This window comes from Typopeltis vanoorti, chromosome 17 (assembly GCF_054136105.1).
Source record: "Typopeltis vanoorti isolate ZY-2024b chromosome 17, IOZ_Tvanoo_1.0, whole genome shotgun sequence".
NCBI classification, from domain to species: Eukaryota; Metazoa; Arthropoda; class Arachnida; order Uropygi; family Thelyphonidae; genus Typopeltis; species Typopeltis vanoorti.
In genome coordinates this window covers 112,467,721-112,485,172 of record NC_143565.1, presented here as the reverse complement: position 1 = coordinate 112,485,172, position 17,452 = coordinate 112,467,721, and the positions used below count along the sequence as shown (strand labels likewise).

Here is a 17,452-nt window from a genome sequence, read left to right as displayed (position 1 = left end):
TCTGTATTCGAATACTAATATAGCATTAATGATTATACATATCTTTATTACTTACCCGATAAGCGACCATCACTCTGCTTCCTGGAGATCTGAAGTGGTGTGATGTGAATCCCATCTACAACTCTTTGTAGATGGGATTCACATTAGAATTGAAAAAAAAATTTTTTTTTTTTCTCCAAAACAGTTATGATGTGCTTGTAATATTGTTCCAGAGTTATTTATTTATGACAATATACCGGACAAACTTTGATTCCCTTCACAGTTTATCCAGTTTATCTCCAGCGTTTTCAATTTGTTGTTTACTAAACTGCAAGAGGCAATCCCCAAAATGCTTCGTTCATTTTTAAATCTCTACAAACAGCGCTATGTCGATATGGTAACTGATGTCATTAACAGCGAAAAATAATAAAAACTGCAATTGCACTTAAAAAGTTTTATTTGATTTTTTACTTACAGTTAACGTATACAAGAGCAATATATTTACATATTCTTCCATAAGAATTTTATAAAGAACACAGTATGGTTGTGACATTGTAATTAATTTAAAAAACATTAATGCGTAAAAGTCGCTTTTACAAAAAAGCTTAACAAATCTGCATATAGTTTAATTAGTGTTAAACAACTACGCTTTTTCAAGATGTCGTATTAACTACTAGAGATAAGTTTTGTGAAGGAATGTGATTCAACGCTTCCTATGATAAGAGAAGAAAACGTTACTCTGTGTCGGTTAAAATCTTTGAAGAACCCGAAGGCCATTATGTACCAATTAGATTGAAATGTGTAAAATTTGACACTTCGTGTACTCATCCAGAACGAAGTTTCCTGTAAGGAGAGGAACTGTTGGAATTTGCGAGCGGATACATTCATGTGGACGATGGAACACACAACATTTTGTGATTCCTTCAAAGAATGAAATCCTAGTCAAGCGAATTACCAAGAGAGAGATTCTACTTCACACAGTTGATCAAGGACTGTATGTTATGTATATAAGTATGCCCAGATTTACGTGTCTATTACTATTTCTAATTCTAAATGTATGAAAATGGTAACCTACACTTGCAGATTCAGTGTCCAATAGTGTCTAAAAGTACGCTGTACTCCAATGACCAGATGATCGTCTGAAAGTGGTTAACTCAAGGCATATACTGTGGCAAGAATCATTGCCTTCCAACGTTGCATTAGATTACAGTTATAGATTGAAAAAAAACAACAACTCACAAGAAACTGCTGAAATACAGTTCAATTACCAGTATGGAGAAAGTGTCATTCAATGTAACTTGTTGGTTTTCCAATATTTAAAACTAGACCTTGATGCTAACAAAATCAGAGGTTGATCGTTAACAACATCCATCAATACAGAAGTGGTAAAATGGAAATCGGATGTTCGAAAGTGTTTCGCTTTACCGGATGTGGATCCCTTACGTTTTCCACTAATCTTATACGAGGCTGATGTTCTGGTATAAAAGAACCGGATGTTTATCTTTCTTTCTTTCCTTCATTTTTTTTTTTAAACTGGAAAGTAGAGTTTCATCTGAAAAGCAAAATAAAAGCATATTTAAAATTCATAAATATAAGATACTGTAGATAGATAGATAGATAGATAGAGGGAGGTTATTTAGTATTAACATAACTATGAAACCGAATAAATGGGAGTTTAGAAATATTAAAATTTGAGGATAAGATACCATTGAAATCGAAACTTGATGCTAAATGAATTTTTTTTTTTGTCAAGTTTAAATCACAGTCAAACACCGTATTTTAATTTTTTAAGTGATATATTAACTTTCAAAGCGTACAAAAAGTATATAAATTGTTATTTTTAGATAGATAAATGGAGTTACGGACAGATTAAAAGTAAATTCCTAATTAAAATTCCAAAATTAAGTAAATTAAGTCGGAAAGCGACAGGAAGCAAATTCGAATATACTGTATTATTTATAAACAATGAATCAAATGTCATACTGAGCTGAATAGGACGTTTTTTGGTAGTCCTACATATATGGCTCCAGAAGTGATCAAAGGCGATGGTTAAGATCCAATGGCTGCAGATATCGGGAATGTTAGCGTTTGCCTTTACATTATGGTAAATAACTCCATGCCTTTTAAAGAGTGCCGTTTTTCGACTTTATACGGAAACCAAATGTCGGGCAAGTAATCCGCTGTCATCGGTGAAGAGTCCTCGACATCCGCTGTCGAGGACTCCTCAAGTGAGCGCGCGAAGAACATCGTTCGACTGATGTTGGAGCCTGAAGCATCCCAGAGACCGACCATCAACCAAATAATAAATAACGAATTTGTTAAAAGATAAGAATGATGAGGAAGTAACGCTTATAATCAAACTCGCAAGCATAAATTTTTAAGTTTGGCTGCAGTATGTTGATTACGTGTATATGTGGATAATCTGTTATTGCCTTTGAAACTGCACTTGATATAAAATAAAATACAAGCAGTATTTAGAAATATGGGAATTTTTGGGATGATCTACATAGCAGGCTAAAAGAAAGAACACACTATTTATGTTTAGAACAGTGTCTTTAATTATTCTACAAGAGGAAAGAAGAAAGAAAATAATTAGAGACTGTGGATCAGTGGCGGCTCGTGGCTTGAAATCGTGGGGGGGGGGGAGGTGCTGTAACTTTCGAAATATACATACACACCGTAAGTACAGTGAATACGTGTTTGGATAAAATATCAAAATTATGGTAAAAAATTAAACATGAAAAGATATTGTTTATTATCGATAAAATTATACAGTTTGGTATAATTCAAAATTACTAAAAAATAAATTCCATTATCATAACCCAATAATGTTCTAAAATAAAGACTACAACAAATGTTATGTCTTTAATTGTAATGTCCAAATATTTAAAGAGACGGAGTAAACACGATAAGCACTACGAACACTCTACTACTGGCGCAAACTGCATATAAACAACAGTGGAACTGCGTGACCCACAGTGCCGCATTACGCTAATAGCTCGCGTCTCACTATGACGTGCATATGCTTGCGCGCGTAGCAATATGACACTGTGGTAAACACAGTGCTGCTAGCGTCCTTTGCCCTCCTAGGCGTTACAAGATGGATTTTTATTATTTTTTATACAAAATAAGAGAATTGTATAGAATTGTTGATGATAAAATTTAATATTACAAGCAAATATAAACAAATTAATAAATTTATTTATATATCGAGAAAAATTGGGGGTGCTGCAGTTCCGTAGTGCCTATGCACGAGCCGCCCCTGCTGTGGATTATCCTTATTATTATTTTTATTGCGAATCCCACCCACAAAATACTATAAATGTTATAGCATATTTAATACTGTCAGAGGTCTAAGGATTAGATAATTTGGGAGTACCCTTCTACTGGTCAAACATGGAACTTTCTCAAACCACTTAAACCTCCAATAAGCAGACTAGTGGTCTCACATCGACCGATGAAATCGAGTCAGAGATATTCAACATCACCCGTGCCACAATGTGATTCGAATCCACAGTCTGGAGAGCGGACACGCTATTCACTGGATCATCCAAGTTGGACTGTCAAGCGGATAAAAATAAAGTATTAGTAGAGCAGCCAGAATGATGCGGTGTTTGTCCTTCAGTTTGAAGGAGCAGAATTCCATCTAGGAGGCGAGGAACCTTCAAATGGTGGTGGGATTTCTCTCCTGGAAGCTCGGATTTTTCCCATTGTAAATACTGTTTTTCCCTCCTATAGAACAGACAAAACAGCCGGAAAAAAACGCACGCGATTGATCGAGACATCATTATACTACCCTAAGTTACTTCGGGTGTAATTTCCGCCGATGTCCCAGTTGCATCTGTAACTTGTGGACTGAAACGAACTGCTTTCACTTAAAGAAACAATATACGGTGGAAAATATAATTCTGCGATCTCTCGTGGCGCCATGGTCTAGCAATTCAGGAAATTTATTATTTTAAATTGCTTTTCGCTTAAAGCAATGAGTGAAAAGTATACTTCGATGCTTGATTAGCATCGGCTTCTTTGATCTCGATTTGCTTCGTTTTCTGAAATGTTAATTTCCCGATTAAAAAAAAAATACCATCTAGATGAATTTGACTTATTTGGATAAAATTGGAACACAGTGTCTTATGAATTATAATACGTCACTCAAGAATTTCATTAAAAAGAAAAAAAACTTTGTATAGAAAATAATAGTTTATCTTTTAAAAGCAACAGATAAACTTTTTGGGGGTACATGTTAGTTGGTTTCGGAAATCACCCCCCTATTTATATTTATTTATTTATTTATTTCTCTTTATATGTAGAAAAGTTCCAACTCTATCATAACATATGGAAATGTGACTCCTCTAAATGACCCGCCCCATTGCAGTTTCTTTCATTCTGACTCACCGAATGGATTTCTAATCGATCGCATTCGACAATGGTCGTCATCGTTCGATCCGTCCATGTGAGGAGCTGCGGAGCAGTTAGTTTAGTGGAGCAGTTTAAGTACGACGTCTTTTATCTACAGCTCTTTTCTAATTAGTTACTGCACCCTCTTGTAAGAGATGCCTAGTGTTGGGGGTGCACAGTTAATAAAAGAAATCAGAATTTCTGAATTTTAATCTCTCTCAGGATCTCTCTCAGGTTTCTTTCTGCCAATTCTGCACCAGTGATTGCATCAGCACGGAACACTTTTTATTTTTTGCTGGCGTTGGTCTAGAACTAGTACGGAATTTCTTCGTAAATAGGGTTCGGATTCTTGCTGGTGGATCTAATTTTTTTTTTTTTTTTTACCAAGAAGTTATTTCGAATTTCGTCAACGCATCTTTTTTCACTTAAAGTTCTCTATCTTTCTTATAATTACTTGTTTGTAGCTTCGCTTTTACCCAGGATGAGAACTGTAGGGCTTGTAGTTAGTTCACATATTGCAAAATGTGTAGTTTCCAAAGTTGTATAGCACGCTCTACGATGGTTAGTAGCTTTGTTAGGATGGAAGAGAGTTCCAAAAGCATTTATGTATATAAAGAGTCTACCACGTTGCTCAGGTTCCAAAAAATTCAAAGCACAGAATGAGTTTTTAGAAGGCTTTGATTTCTCCCCTGTATCGATCGTAATTCTACTTTGGTTGCTAAAATCAACAATATACAAGAGAACTAACGATGCAGTTACAACAAATTTTTTTTTTTTTTTTTTTTTCAAGAGGGTGTCCTCTGTGAAACAAACAAACAAAAAAAGATGATGCAGATAATTCAGACAACACTGGATCGATAATGTTTATAACATAATCGAGAAACCCATTATTATTATTATTTTCATTGGCTTTTCAAGAGTAATAGTCAGCTATCCTGGTCTTCGGAAGAAATGCTTTATATGTGGCTTCTACAAGTACCTTGGTGAGGATTATCTTAGTGTTAAATATCAGCAGAGCGATAAGTGCACCATGAAGTGCGGGAAATGCGATAGCCACAACTTTATTTTTGAGGAAGAAGCGGTTCTTCCTTCTCAAACCATTGTAAGAATCAGAAAGGATCTTCCTTATTCACCATTCTTACCAATTCCTCATTTTCTTAATAATTTTTGCAGTCACCCTCAATTTAGTAAATTTCATAATAATAAATATTACCTGATTAGCAACAATTGCCAAAAAGTGGTCTACGTTTGTTATTCTTTCAAGGTCGTCTAAAGAAGAAGGGGAAAAAATCTATAAACTTTGAAGACAATATTATCATAGCAATATCATTTAAATAAAAAAAAATAAAACAAATCAATATATACGGTGGTAATCGTAGAAGAAAAAAATATTAAAAGAAAGAAAGAATAATAAGTTGAATGATGAATTGAGTACTTTGCCAATACCTTCAGCTGCTTTTCAAAATTATTTCAAAGAGTCTTATTTCTTCCTTAAATAATGAATTCAGAATTTAAATGCAGGCGATTTCTAAACATGTACTGAAAAACATCAGAAACTCACCAGAGTTTTAACAACTGTGGAGAATGTTTTCATTTCACACCACGTGATGGCTTTCCATTCGATGCACTGACGTAGTTCTACCGAGCAGAGTGTGTCTACTGCATTGGAGCTTGGAGAGATCGATTCCGTGAAGAAAACAGGTTAATTTTAGTAATGTGCACTCTGCTGGCTTGTACAGAACTCCTCTGATTTCTCTCTGAAAAAAAAAACAGGTTTAATTCGAAAACAGTAAGCCCTTTCGAGATCGAAAGAGGCGATCCACCCTTTTCAAGGGGGATTGGAACTTTTATGCTGTCATAGCAGTAGAGTGTTAGTTGAAGATGCATTCAAAGCAAATTTTAAAACAAATCTTATATAATATAATTTTTATAATGAATTTTGTTGAAAACTCCTTAAAACTAATCTTCTTCAACCTTTTGGTTCTGTCCACTGCTGGACGAGGTCTCCCCCATGATTTTCCAGCCCACTCGGTTTTCTGCCTCTCCCATCCATCTCACTCCTGCAATATGTTCCAGTTCATCCCTCCACCTTCTTCTCGGTCTTGCTCCATCCATTGGTCTCCACTCTGTTGTTCTTCTAGTCCATCTCCCGTCACTGCATCTGGCAATATGGCCAGCCCATCTCCACTTAGCCTGTTTAATGTATTTTACAACATCCATGACACCTGTTTGAGATCTTATCCAGGTATTTGTCTTCCTATCTCTAAATGTTATTTTTAGCATACTTCTCTCCATGCGATGTTGTGTTGTTCTCAGCTTTTTGTTTAGGGCTTATGTTAAAGTCCATGTTTCTCCTCTGTATGTTAGGTCAGGAAGTATGCACTGGTCGAAAGCTTTCCTTTTTAGACTCATAGGGATGTCACTTCTGAATATGTCTCATTTTCCCATCCATTCAAGGTGAATTCTTCGTCCAATCTCTTTTCTTTGGCAATCCTCAAAGGATAACAATTGGCCCAAATATACACATGAAGTAACTTGTTGTATTTCATGGTTTTCAACTTTGACAGTTCTGTGGTTTATGTATTTATTCATCATTATTTTTGTTTTTTCTCTATTTATTTTTAATCCAATTACTCTGGAGGCTTCATTTAGCTGATGTAGCCTTTCTTCCCATAAGCCATCCATCCTTAAAACTATACAGTAATATAATTTACTTTTTTAATGGCAAATCTAAAGAGTAAGTCGATAAATAACTGAAAACTTATGTTTATAATTACGTTTTGAATTTAACTTTGCAAATTTTTTTTTTTTAAAGGGTTCAAGTTAAATTATGAAAATGAAATTCATAAAATTTTTCATGATGTACGAGGGATGGGGGTCTGGAAAGTTCTGATAAACACCTAGAACAAACATGATATTAAAGCAACTGATACAATCACAAGAAAGAACATATCTTAAAACTCTTTATTCCCCACCTCTTTATTTTCATGGTTATATCATTGCTTTGATATCATTATTTGTTCTAGGTATTTATCAGAACTTTTTATACCCCCCGTATAAATAAATAAATAAATAAATAAAAAAAAAAAAAAAAAACAGATTTTCTCAGCTGAGAGCATTTTAATTCCGTAAATTAGAGAACTCGACAGTAAAAGACACTAGAACTGGTATAAATATCCGTTAGGCTTAGAAAACACATCGTGTTTAACTGTATTATCTAGCAAGCCAAAGAATGCGCTCGACCTCGGCAATTGTGAGAATTGAAAACAAGCTGTCTACAATTTTCAAAGAAAAAAAAAAACGTTTGGGCTAAAAGAACTGCCTTTTATCTTTTAGTGAAACAGAAGGTCTTAAACAGATAAATGTTAAGTTGCAGCTGGAATTTTTGTCTAATACCAGGATTATCATAAATGTTAAAATTAGTGATATTATCCAAAATCAGTAGAATAACAAAAGTATCGCCTTGCTTCATTTGATATGATAAACAACGAAGATGCAAAATATATTATACTTGGTTATGTTATCATGGTTCGTACCACGAATACAATAAACATTCAGCGCTTTTTAAATTTTTTTTTTTCTATATAGTTTACAATTTAGGATCATTAAATCTCTTTATTCCTCATCTGATATGAGAATTGAAATTAAAAATTACAGCAGTGAACCGTTCTGGGCAGAACGGGGGGTAAGACAGGGATGCATCTTGTCCCCTCTTCTTTTTAATTGTTTTCTGGAATATGTCATAGATGAAGCTCTTCATGAGTATGACACTGGAATAGCAGTTGGCGCACTAAGAATAAACAACTTCTTACGTTTTGCAGACGATATCGATCTTCTGGCAGAAAGTGAAGAAGAATTACAAGAGATAACCAATCGCGTTTCCGGAATATTAAAAAAAATATGAATTATACATAAATCTGCAAAAAACAAAAACAATGATAACCTCAAAGTCAGACATTGAACTCTTAAAGGTACAAATTGGCAATAAACAAATTGAGAATGTAAACTAGTTCACTTATCTAGGAAGCACGTTGAGTCAAGATGGTCGTTCAAAAACCGACATTAAATACCGAATTGCTAAGGCAACCGTGGCCCTATAGAAGTTAAAACCATTGTGGAGAGATAACAGAATGGCAATCTCAATCAGACTAAGACTAATTGACACCTTGGTGAATTCTATCCTCTTGTATGGTTGTGAGGCCTGGACTTTATTGAGGGAAGATGAGAGGAGACTCCTGTCTTCTGAAATGAAAACTTACAGAAGACTTTTGATAATTCCCTATACCGCTCACGAAACCAATGAAAATGTCCGAAAACTGATTGATTCAATAGACGGGAGAAGAATGGAAAATATTCTGACAGTCATCAGAAGAAGACAGATGAAATGGTTCGGACATGTGGAGAGGGCTAATGGCATTCCAAAGCAAACACTAGAAGGAATCGTTCCGGGACCAACAGTTAGGGGCCGACCTAGATTAAAATGGACTGATAACATCAAAAAAATGGACAAATTCCTCCCTTTCTCAACTGACATCAAGAACAAGAGACCGAGATGATTGGAGGAGGCTAACAAAGAATATCACTTACCAGCCATGAATGACCCAACGGTCCATTTAGGACTACGGAAGAGAAAGAAAGAAAGAATGAAGTTTACAATAACGAACATCACAGGCAAGCACCAAGTATGTTCCTTTAATCCGTTTAAGGAATATAACCCATCTGCTCTGGTTGCACGATATTTGGTATTTCAGGATTTCACCGAATTATCCAGTCGTTCCAAGTTTGAACTAAATCAAGCCACGTTTAGTGAAAAATTAGATAATCGAATTCGAAACCATATCAAACTGTATGGTTTCGTTTAGTATGGTATGGGATTAATACATCGCTTCTGTATTCGTCTGGTTGGAAAGATCCCTCTTTGAATCCGTGTAGGAGGAGAGAAAACAAAGAATTTTCAGCTGAATACGAGTAAGTCGATCTCGCAACCGGTGTAGTTTCCTCCCAAAGACACTTCACGAGCAGACAGGCACCTTTTTAATTTTACACGTTGAATCAATGTCCGCTTGTTCTTTCGCAAACTCAAGAAGATTATCATATAAAAAATAATTTTCTTACCTGTTTGTAAAGGAAGTAGTGTTGTCATTTTCCGGAGCAGACAACAAGCCACTAAAGGCACTATGATAATTACTGCGATGGAAAACTACGACACAGATAATAGAAGTTCGCGGCTCATTATAGAGATCCTTCACCGTCCAGAAGTAGCAAAAACGAACTGTTTCTCTCTGAAACAAAAAAAAATAAAAATAAAAATAAATAAATAAAATTCGGAAACCGATATAATACATTTGTTTCCATATTATATTATATATTTAATTATATATTCAAGGATTTATCAAATATTAAATACAGTTAATAATATTTAACATTTTTCCACTCTTATACATTTCATAATATATAAAAACGTTTCTACCAGTGGCGGCTCGTGGCTTGAAATGGTGTGTGTGTGGGGGGGGGGGGGGGGGTGCTGCAACTTTCAAAATATACATACACACTGTAAGTACAGTGTATACGTGTTTGGATAAAATATCAAAATTATGGTAAAAATTAAAAAAAAAAATTAAACATGAAAAAAATATTGTTTATTATCGATAAAATTACACAGTTTAGTATAATTCAAAATTACTTAAAAAAAAAATCCATTCCTTTAATTGTAATTAAAGGAATCGATTTACGATTTTTGGACATTACAATTAAATCCTTTAATTGTAAGGTCCCAATATTTAAAGAGACCGAGTAAACACGATAAGCACTACGAACACTCTACTACTGGCACAAACTGCATATAAACAACAGTGGCACTGCGCGACGTCCAGTGCCGCATTACGCTAATAGCTCGCATTTCATTAAGACGTGCATATGCTTGCGCGCGTAGCAATATGCCACTATGGTAAACACAGTGCTGCTAGCGTCCTTCGCCCTCCTAAGTGTTACAAAATGGATTTTTATTATTTTTTGAACAAAATAAGAGAATTGTATAGGATTGTTGATGATGAAATTAAATATTACAAGCAAATATAAATAAATTAATAAATATATTTATACATCGAAGCCTGTGTAGCTTAGTGGTGCTTGCGTCCTCTACGCAAGGTCGCTCGAAGTTAAACTTAAGTTCAAGTCTAGTCGCTGACTGGGGAAACTTTTTCTAAGCCTTTTTTCGAACGGTTCCCGAGTTAGTCGATCTCTGGCACGAACAAGCGGGTTTTTCCTCCCGTAAACTCAGGAAAATACCCCTAATACCCACATTATTTTAGACAATAACATATCTTGTTAGGGTTAGGTATCAAGAGATGGCAGCACTTGTTTGTCAGCCTGTTCATCGGTGGCTGCTATAATTAGTGATAGACATGGACCAGCTATCTCTGATTGGCTACCGGTAGAAATTGAACTGCCCACTCAGTCTCCAATAGCTAGATAGGGTATAAGGGCCTCGCCTACTCTTATAAAGGAATAAAAGGCGTTACCTGATTTTTTTTATATAGCGAGAAAAGGGGGGTTGCAGTTCCGCAGTGCCTATGCACGAGCCGCCCATGGTTTCTATACACACATAAATAATATACTTAATATTTAAGACATTCTATGTGGGCAGAATACAATTTTTTTTGAATTCATTTATTTAGAGTCTGTAATATTATATTTTTAACTAGTAATCTGGATATGAAGAAAGTTTGGACCAAGATGAACAACCTCCTCAGAAAAGTGTTTTCCTTTTTCTTCCAGTTTTAAGATCCGGCTGCAAAATGATTTCTTTCTTAAAATTTCACTTTGCAGCTGAAAAAAGTTTGTACATAAAGTTTTGACGATAGTACAAATATTCTCCAAGTAACAACATTTAGAGAGAGAGAGAGAGAGAGAGAGAGAGAGAGAGAGGGTGGTTTTGCATAAAAGACTCATAATACTTCTAAACTTATTAAACTTCGTTTTCTAAGGAAAACGGTAATGTATGTCAAGGTAAAGCATGAAGTAATATTTAAATAACTTGAATCATATAATTGTATATTGTCCTAATTCATTGTGTATCAGAATAACTCTAATGTTTTTCATAAATGGCATTTAAATTAAACTGATACTGAAGATAAAACTTGGTGAAGAGTATGCAAAATGGAAATGAAAAATCTCACCTCTCAAAGCATAAAATAATGTGTATAAACAAAGCATAAAAACACACACACCCAAAAAAGCTAAAATAAAAAAGATGGAAGAAATGAGAGTTCTTTTTTGCAAGAAAATAAAACCAATATAATTCAATTTTATTAGTATTGAAGTTAAGAAAATTTGGAAAAATTGAAGAATGGTTTGAAACTTAGATATTAGAAGCGTATACAATTGATATTCTGGAAACTTCGGCGATGTGTGGAGTGCAAGAGTTTTCAAATGAGGAAGTGGAGTACAAGGTTCTGAAATCAGCAAGTCCGTATTGGATTTGCATTCGACTGGAGAAGATTGCTGATATTTATAAGGGAACAGCTGAAAGAACAGCGCCTTGTGCAGGCTAGCATTAATTTCTCAGTTGGAGAATAAAGATCGGTTAACCGCTGCACATGTCGTCCAGAAATAATGTCGTCGTTACCAGCTTTCTTTCTGGATGTCGTCCAGAAAGAATCCAAATCTCATGGAGCTTGTTTAACGAGCATTTGTTTGCCAAAACCCTTTCAATGCCTTATGACCCACCTGCCATCCCCAAAACACTCTGCAAGCGTTTGTTCAAAAGTTGGCATAAGTAGGAAGGTCCCTTGTTGATCAGCATTGGTTGAATAAATCTTTATTACTCATAGACTTCAGGCAGAGTGTTATTCAAAAGGCTCTAAAGTGAGTGAAACCGGACAATAATTTGATGGCAAAGATTTGCCCCTCTTCTTAGGAATGGGATAAACATGGGTTAATTTTCAGGCTGCATTACATACGCCTGTGGGAAAAGAAATAATGAAAAAGGTGATATAGCAATGCAATTAGAATCAGGAGACTTTGTGGTATATATTTTGAATATGGTTTTCTGTTCTCTTTCTGAAGAAAACTCAAATTCATCATTCAAAGGAAATTCATTATTGCATGTTTGGAATGGGAGGAGGACGTACGTTTTTTAAAACAATTCCTTACTTTTCTTCAAATGAGTTATTTTCAATAACTTATTGCATAGAAGATTACTGAAATCATCTATGCAAAAATTTGAGGAAAACGTGGAATCAGGTCTAATTTTATTATAATTTATGATGCAAATTTTCTACTTTCATCCATTTTCAGAAACAGTTTTAGATGTGTTGATAGTTTGCTAGTAAACTATTTCTCATTATTAGTATAAACAGAAAAGGAAGATCTAAATTTTGAAGGACCCAACTACGATATTCCTGGCTATTCTTGTATAGCCTTATTACACTTCTTGGAGAAACAATGTTCAGGTATAGAAACTAAATATTTCAATATTAGTACTGAAAAATAAATAAACAAGGAAATAAGGTACAGAAATCACGAAGATGATCCCATTTGGTGTTCTTATAGTGCTAGGCAATTCATGCTCTGAGTAGAGCACTAATAAATGAGCATCTGAATATATGGGTTGCAAAAATATGCTTAACAGTATAGCCAGTTATGCATTATTTAGATTTCAGAAGACGTTTACACTCTAGAAAGCAATTTTCAACTCCTCCACTTTTATGACGATCAAATAATTCCTTCCTAGTAAGTGAAGTGAAGGCTGGACGCGATGCTCTGAGGAGTCTTCTCTAGTCTCGTGTTTCTATCACGGTGGAGGTAGAGAGGGAAAGACCATAATCAAATTAAGAAAGAATATCACAATGGGAGTAGCCTATGATACTACAACTTCTAAAATTATTAAAAGTTTCATGTTATCTGTACGATTACGTGCATCATAAGTTTCAAATTTCTTAACCGAAATGATTTCAGAAATTCATGTTTTTGTGATTTCAGATAGAGATAAAGCTTTGAAGGAACCAGCTATTTGATAACATAGATTTCTGGAAAGGCTTAATGGTAGTCGCAATTCCGTGCAGAGTCCCGGCCATCAAGACTAAAGATAAGTTAATTATAAGTTTACGACTAGCCATGACATTTTTTTTATCTTTCTATTTGTCTCTCCATTTTTCCTTGAACTCCTAGCATTCATTTTTCTTAAGTAGCACTGAAAGGAATATCTCTCATGAAGTTTTTTTTCTTGCAATTTTTTTTTCATGAAAAAATTCTTTCATTTGTTGAACTGAAAGAATTAGAACTAAGTTAGCCGATCTTATACGGAGGTAGCAGGGTTTTGTCTCCCGGAAACTCGGATTTTTCATCTCGCATACAGACAAATCGGCCCTTCAGAACACACGCAATTTATAGACAAAAAATACTTGTTGTCGTGGTGGGCGGTAGATGGCGCTGATATAGTTGATTGGTGTTAGAGGTTCGGTAGTGGTGCAGACGGAGAGTTGTACAGTAGGTGTCCTCCTGCGATGAGTTTTCGGACTCCTTGGAGGTGTCACGAATAATAATAATAATAATAATAACTGGTAAAATGACAAATGACCCAAATGCAATCAGTTCAAGGACATTCCGACAACTGCAGAATTTAATATTGAAGGTGCAAAGTTCTTTGGATATGAAACAAAAAGGAGAATTATTTTTTTACTATTGTACAGGCCAATAATTTGACAAAATTACTTATTATTAATGGCGTGGGATGAAAGAAATGAAAGTTACCTTTGAGCCTTTTCTACGTAGCAGTGAGTTTGATGGTCCCAGATGCTTCGTAAATAAAAGTCATTATTTTGTCACTATTACTGTCAAATCTGCCGGATCATAATGAAGGCTGAAAAAACAATACATTCAATGACTCACAGAATGAGAAACCATATATTTGCAATAGTCTGTGATCCTAATTCTGAGTTCTAAGATCTTTACCAAGTTCTAGGTTCTCTGCCGGCACTTTCCTAATCCAGGTTACCAATATTTTAATGTTTCTAAATCCAGGTTCTCTCTTGAGCAACTCTCTAGGTATAAATCGTCCCTGATCTTCCTTAATTAACATTTTTATTCTTGCTACTAATCCACGGATAATACTATCGTTGAAATGAAGAATAGCGAACTATTCCACATGGAAAGCTATTAATATGATTTTTCAGAAATGCTGAAAGTGGTTAAATCAAGGCATATACTGTGGCAAGAATCATTGCCTTCAAACGTTGTATCAGATTACAGTTATAGATAGAAAAAAAAAACTCACAATAAACTGCTGAAATACAGTTCAATTACCAGTATAGAGAAAGTACCATTCAGTATAATGTGTTCTCCCCCCCCCCCCCATATTTAAAACTAGACCTTGTTGCTAACAAAATCAGAGATTCTTCGTTAACAACATTGATTGTGTACAGTGGTGTTTCGCTTTAACGGTTTCGATCCCGTACGTTTTCCACTAATGTTATACGAGGCTAGCGTTCTGCTGATATTAAAGAACCTGAATATTTTATTTTTCTTTTTTAATTGGAAAGTAGAGGTTTATGCAATCTGGAAAAGCATATTAATAAAGAAGATTTAAAATTAGAGAGATGAATTATTTAGTATTGACATAACTATGAAAGCTTGGAATAAAATACATATATCCAACTTGTAGAACAACTGCAATATTTGTTTTTAAATGGGAATTTAGAAATATTACGATTTGAAGATAAAATACCATTTGAAAATTAAACTTTATGTTTTATGTATAATCTAAACTTTATGAAATCTAAAGGTAACATAATGCAGAACTCGAGAGCAGTGGAATGGGGGCGGAATCACTGATGGTGAGTGCTCAGGAGGCATACGAAGAATTAAGTAAACTTGATGTCAACAAGGCCATGGGACTTGATGGTATATCGCTGCGTGTCTTGAGGGAATGTTCCAGGAAGTTAACAACAGCTTTGACGTACATTTTTAACATGGGTCTTAGATTAGCCCAGTTTCCAAAAGAATGGAAAGATGGCAAAACTGTTTCGCTTCATAAAGGAGATGATAAGAGTAAGGCTTCTATAGGCCAATCTGCTTGTCTGCAGTTGTATTCAAGGTATCAGAGAAGCAAGAGAGGACAAGGATTCAGAACTGAGTGGGAAGCAGTAAAATTCTATTTAATGGATAACATGGGTTTGCTAAAGGAAATCCGTGTTTAGCAACCTGCTTACTAATTATAACAAAGGTGACGAATGCATTGGACAAGGGGCAGTATATATATATATATATATATATATATATATATATATATATATATATATATATATATATATATATATATATATATGACAAACTAATAGTTAACTTGAAACGCATGAGGTTGGACAGTAGCTTAGTGCGCTGAATTGGAGATTGGCTGTCTGATAGGTATCAACAGGTTGTGTATGGGGGAGTGATATCCCAGAAGAGGAAAGTCACTAGCGGCGTGCCCCTGGAGTCTGTTTTTGGGGCAATGGTTATTTAATTTGTATGTAAATGAAATTGGAAAGGGCTTAAATGGCGATAAAGTGTTTGCAGATGATGCAAAGTTGGGAAGAGTTATGAGAAGTAGAGCAAATGTTGAGTTTTGCAAGAGGACCTAAATAGACTCTCTGAATGGGTGAGTGTGTGGAGATGTCAGTTTAACGTTGCAAAAGTTAGGATTGGTGGGGATATTTTGGAGGAAGTGAAGGATTTGGAGGTTGTAGTGGATAGAGAATTGAAGTTTCATGGACATTTTGCTAAAATTGTGAGGATGACACAGAAGATTATGGTAATGATGCGGAGAACACTGACATGTAGAAGTAAGGATCTTTTGATTCCATTATACAAGACTTTGATCAGGCCGTATATGGATCACTGTGCACAGATTTGGTCGCCAGATTTTTAAAAGGATGATGAGTGTAGTTGGTCCAGAGATAACTGAATTAGTTGGATTCTGGTCTCTGGAATGTGGAATATGAGGAGAGATTGAGGGAATGCAAATTACAGCCTAGTGGATAAAAGGAAGAGGGGAGACATGATGAGGAGTATAAGTTGATAAGGAGTAATTACCAGATTAGCGTGGATGACATTTTTCATAGAATATCTGGAGAATCAGAGGCCATCCTGGAAGCTGTATAAAGTGGGTGTGAGCAATGGATGGGAGTAGATTTTTTGCATGGAAAGTGGGGGTGATTGGAATGCATCGCCTGAGAGTGTGGTAACAGCGAATGCATTTAAGTCGATGTATAAGGAGCTGTGCATGTGAAAGTGGGACCTTCCACGATGAGTCTTCTGACTCCACGGAGGTCTGTTAATACTACTACTACTAATAATAATAATAAAATTTATGATAAATGAGTACATTCTCAAGTATTAAAGTATTTTTCAAGTTTAAATCACTGTAGTTAAAAACCCTATTTTAATTTTTAAGTGACACATTAAATTTCAAAGCACACATAAAGTATATAAATATAAATTCTTATTTTTTGATAGATAATTGGAGTTACGAACAGATTAAAAGCAAATTCCTAATTATGATCCCAAAATTAAGTAAATAAATTCGGATAGTGACAGAAGAAAATTCGAATATTTTCTTACCACACAATGAATCAAGTACATATTTTTTAAAAAGATTATTATTTAGACAAGGCTAAATTCTTTTATTTTCTTTTAAAAATAGACCATTGACAATAGTTTTATTTATTATTTTTTTATTTTTTAAATTTAATGTTTTTTTCTTTTTGTCAAAAGTAACGTCTTTAATCAACAGTCAAATCAACAAAAACAATTGAAATATTAAAATATTAAATGCTCAATATCTTAATAGTTCTAAATATTAAAAGTGTTTAAAATTAAATAATTGAAACCACTGAATCGTTCAAAAAATTCATTTCAACTTTGTCAAAGCTTACGATCCCGATATTTACTTAACCTGTATATCGGGAATGTAAACAGACTTTAATGCATCAAACTAAAAGATAACTTTTAAATGAAGCATATGTTAAACAATTAACAGAATAAAATCATAAAAAAGTTTAGAAAAGAAGAATTATATTTCCCCTTTATCGACGAA

The 17,452-nt window shown here is 34.6% G+C and overlaps 1 long non-coding RNA gene across 1 annotated transcript; it reads right to left on the bottom strand.

The window, feature by feature from the left end:
* Positions 1-418: 418 nt before the first annotated feature.
* Positions 419-5,903, bottom strand: LOC150097800 (uncharacterized). The gene is made up of 2 exons (XR_016549693.1): positions 5,824-5,903; positions 419-1,531 (listed from the first exon to the last, which is right to left on the bottom strand). It is a non-coding gene; the product is annotated as an uncharacterized LOC150097800 (long non-coding RNA).
* Between the last annotated feature and the right edge of the window lie 11,549 nt (positions 5,904-17,452).